The sequence below is a fragment of the Cervus elaphus genome, chromosome 22 (genome assembly GCF_910594005.1).
Source record: "Cervus elaphus chromosome 22, mCerEla1.1, whole genome shotgun sequence".
Classification (NCBI taxonomy): Eukaryota; Metazoa; Chordata; class Mammalia; order Artiodactyla; family Cervidae; genus Cervus; species Cervus elaphus.
The window spans coordinates 45118493-45123232 of record NC_057836.1 but is presented as its reverse complement, the minus strand read 5'-3'; the positions used below and the strand labels follow the sequence as shown (position 1 = coordinate 45123232).

The 4740-nt window shown below is 47.8% G+C and overlaps 1 pseudogene; it reads right to left on the bottom strand.

Moving 5' to 3' along the window:
* Positions 1–1022: 1022 nt before the first annotated feature.
* LOC122679986 lies at positions 1023–1942 on the bottom strand (annotated as a pseudogene).
* Between the last annotated feature and the right edge of the window lie 2798 nt (positions 1943–4740).

Below are 4740 nucleotides of genomic sequence, written 5' to 3'. Positions count from 1 at the left end.
AACGACTGGATGGGAGCCCAGTGGGCAGGAAGGAGGAGCCATGGAGGATGTGCTCCGTGAGATCCTGGGAGACAGGCTCATGGGGAAGGAGGTCAGGCATCCGGAGCCCAGTTGAACCCATCAATCAATGCAAGGAAGCCTCAGTGAATCAGCTTATATTTATTGAACCAGAGTCTGGAGAACAAAAGGTGGGGAGAGACAAAGGAACCTGAGTGTCTTGTCCAGCGCCACCCATCACTGAAGTGGAAACCAAGGGTCTGAGAGGCGGCCTTTCCTCACCGCAGTCTGGTGATCTCCTTGACACACCACACAGTTCCTTGGTCAGCTGTTGCCTTCTGGTGTCATTTCTTCTTTCTTTTGTGATTTTTTTTTTTTTTTTGAAATCAACCTCTGTTTCACACAGTATTTGGAATTTCATAGGATCTTCATTAGTCACTCAGTGATCCTGGTCCCAAATATCACCTGCATCTCAACAAATGTTCTACCCACTAAGTAATCATCACTGCCACCACCACCATCATCATCAAGAAGTCACTGCCTAATTAAGATAAACCTGCTGGGATCAAAGGTGAGCTGATGCTGGAGAAGGAGGGCTGGAGACCATCACCAGGGGGAGACTCTTCTTGCTGGGACAGCAAACCCTGGGGAGCGCGATAGAGGAGCGCGGGCTGCTTCTCCTTCATCCCAGCTATCGCTCCTCTTTGACTTTCTCTCATTTTAAATGCTTTCATATTCCTGGCCTCTTCTTGCTAGTTCCCCTGCCTCTCTGTTCTGCCCCCAGTGTGTTCTTTAGTCCAAAATAACTGGTTTCTCCCCTCCCCTCACTCTCTAGTCCCCCTCCTCCTTTAGTCCAGGCTCCAGGCTCCTTCCTTCTCTCTCCCAATCTTCCACCTGCATGCATTCCTCCCCTGCTGTGCTCAGCTACTGAAATGCCAGATTCCTAACACGCAGCCCCATCAGTGTTGTCTCCCCCTCCTTTCCCCTCCAACAAGGTGTTCTGATCCTTGGTCTCACATGTGTCCCTAGTTCCTGCACTGCTCTGGGGGTGGGGGAGTCAGGCCTTCCTTCAGCCTCTCATAGGTCTGTATGACCTGCTTCAACTTCTTCTCCAGCTCCCTGGCCTGCTGCCTCAGCTTCTCAGCCAACTCTGTCTTTGCCCCCTCATGTAAGTGCATTGACTGTTTTACCAGGAAGCCCACATCCACTAGAAGGGAGATTCCTGCAAAGCCTCCAGCAATGATCCGGGCCTTTTCGGTCATTGCCAGATCCATGCCTTTGAAGCTTCATTCACCTCCTTGCTGGTTTGGACAGAGACTTGCCCAGTGCTCGTGAAGCTTTTGGCATGGGCTGCTAACTGAGAGCTGTCTTTCACCAGCTTTGCAGCATGGACATTTTTCCTAACCCCTTGCATGGATTTGTAGACTTTCGCTGTAGAAAAAGCCATCCCAAGTGTACACAGACATTGAACTCCCACAGACACCTTTTCTTTGATGCTAGTTGACAAGAGGCCACTGGCTTCCGTTTTTGGTGATGATCTACTAAAGTGTTCCGCGATGCTGGTGGACATAGTGGTCACAGCAGCTGCTGCTCCCAGCCCTAACCCAGTGGTCAAGAGCGCCAAACTGGCCCCTGCTGTCATGGGTGCCTGAGCCAGGCCAAGGATGTTCAGAACACCAGACACAGTGCCGGTAGAGTTGGCCACCACCCTGAAGAGGGTACAGTCCCTGTGCAACTTGTCAACCCTGTGTGCAAGTGCATAGAGCTTTCTTATGCTCTCTTCTGGTTCCTTTTTCACCCGAGGAAAGTCCTTTAAAAACCTCTCCCTGTCTAGCAGGTCCCGTTGGAATCTCTCTTGGTCTTCCATAGCCAAGTCTGTCTTCAACTCATTCAGAAATTCACGTAATGCCTCCACTTCTTTCCTGTAACAAGGAACATCAAGGGATTAAGAAAGACAATTTGCTTGTCCGTAAAGTAAGCTCAATGGATCTATTCTGCATAAGCCACAGAGATTTTATTATAAATCACAAGGGAAGAGTTTTGCAAATGTAAATTATTTTCAACATTAAACACATGTTTGTACCTCATGGATACTCCATTATTCAATCATGAAATAAATAAGCAAAAGCCATTTTAAGATAGTCTTAAGAGAGGTATTTGATAAAGATGCCTCCGAGGCAGGTCAACACCATCACTTCCAAAGGACTGGTAGGGTGGAAAGTCCACAGAGAAACTAACAGAAGTGGGATTTGGGAAGAAAACCTTCATTCAAGGGCCTTAGTTTGTAGTGAGGAGTCAACCTGCTCTTTGCCCTTGGCAACTGGGAAGTGGTCCCTAAGCTCTTGGAATATTCTGGCTGATAGGAGTGTTCTTGTCTGCCTGGGCCTTTGGCCACTGGACAGTCTGACAAAGTGACACATGATGGTGCCTTTGGGTCAAGTCATGTCTGCACTGACCTCCAGAGGAGCTGGACACTAGGGCATTAGTCTGACCTCTGGGAGGAGTCAGAGAAAACAGGTCAGGGTATTAATAATTTGTTTTTAATTTTTTAGCTTGGAAATAATAATAGTAATAGATAAATAAAACATCACCATAATAAATAAAAGATTGAAGCCTGGTCCTATTCTCATTCAACCTCACAAAAGTGTTTTTGTTGTCATGCATTTAAAATTCTTTAACACCGAGTTAACTTGCTGGCAACTAACAAAAAAGAAAGTCTATCACAATACAAAGAGAGATACAAATTGAGGACTGTAGACATTACACAAATAAGCAAAATACATAGTAAACATATCCAGAACTTTCTAGAAATCTCATCCTATGATAACTCACCAATTTATTTGATGTTATATTTCAGGCAAAATGAACATTTTTTAAAACATTATAATTTGTTTTTAAGCAGGGTGAACATCCCTGGGGGCTGGGCTCTGTGTGTCCTGCCACACACTGAATCCAGGACAGTAAGTCGTCCTGAGGACAATGGAAGCTTTGCGTGTGAAACCTGCCCAGACTGTCCTGGAGCTGATGGGAACCTGAATTCCACTCTGCAATAAACTGTAATTGGAATCCTGACATCTTTCTGTGCCCAGCATCCCTGACCTCTCGGGGGTCACCAGCCTAACTCACACCTTACCTGGTGACAGCTTCACATACCTGCACCCTAACGCCATATGAAACTTTATGGAACCTCTAAAGATTCAAGAGACTTGAGGAAACACCCATCTGAACGGCTGAGCCTGAAGAGACTGGCACTTGCACAGCTGGTGGAGGAAGCGTTTTCCTCTTGGGTGGGGATGCACGAGGCTCCTCAGAATCCCTCAAATGACACACAATCACAGCCACTCACTGTGACCCCGGAGGGCTCACTGAGCCACAGGGCCTTCCCACTATCAGGGCAGCTCCATGCAGACCAGAAGAGGGTCCTGGATGGAGGGAGAGGCCAGGTCCCAGGCAGGGTGTGGAGGACACGGTCACCGAGGCCCATCTAGCACAGCTTGAGGGGATCCCATCAGGGAGGGAAGAAATGTCCCCCCTCCCACTCAGGGGACCTCTGCTAGGGTCACAGCCTCTTCAGTTCTGTGTCCTTAAAGCCCACTCTCCTCATTCTAGTCCTGGTCCTGCTGCCCAAATCTGCCTTCTAGTCCTCCAGCCTGGACCCTCTGCTCCACCCTGACCCCTGGAGGAGGCCCACCAGGAGGAAATTAGCCTGAGGTGTGGGGATGTGGGTAACATTTCCGATGCACTGGTGTAGGTTACCTGGACAAACCACCCTCAGTCACAAAATTCTCCCGGGTTTTGCCTTCAGTGAGCAGGTTTTGCCTTCAGTGAGGAGGTTTTGCAGCTATTGGTTGCTTACTCTCTTCTGGATATACTCAGTGATATCCTCAAAAAAAGTTTTTACCCTAGATGGATAAAAGACTAAGATGAGAAGAAATTATGGTAAATGGTAAATGATAATGAGTATGAACTGGTTAAAGTTAATCTTCCTGAGCAGCAGTCATCTGGAGGTACTGTTGATGGATTCACCGGGGGTTATGGGTGGACTGTGTCCCAATCATATGTTGAAGCCATAGCCTCACCCCCACCTCAGTGAGTCTATTTGAAGATAGAGCCTTTAAGGTGGAAATTCCAGTGAAATGAGGTCATAAGTGTGGGGCCTAACCCAAGAAGATTTGTGTCCTTATTTGAAGAGGAAGAGATACCAGCTCACTCGCTCTCTGTCTATCCTGCAGCATGAAGGGTTGTTAATTTTTTTTCTTTTTCCTGTTTTAGTAAGAGTGAAAGGAACCCAGGTCTCATATGGAGGGAACCCAGAGCACTAAATCTGTGTATATATTGATTGGGGTGTGGGTGGGTGGGGGAAATAACAGAGCACTTGGGTGTCTGCAGGGGTGTTTGAGATCACTAGAGGCAGTACCTGCTTGAGGTATCAGACCTGGTAAGCACATGCTTATATATCAGATCCCTGGGCAGGTATGGTGACACAGCATGGAGGCAGAGCTGATTCTGTGGGGAGCGGGAGTTTTCCACCTGGATCTAACACATTCTAGGTAGAGGGGACAGCACCATACTTGGCAGGGCCTGCTGTGTGGCCCAGGCCACAGAGCACATTACGTTTCATCCTCATAACAATACAGGGAAATATTCTTCTCATTTTATAGGTGACATCAGGTAGCTGTGCTCCAGGTCACACAAGGGGGTTGTGACAAAGGCCAGACTGGGGTTCAGTTCAGGGTCTGCTGT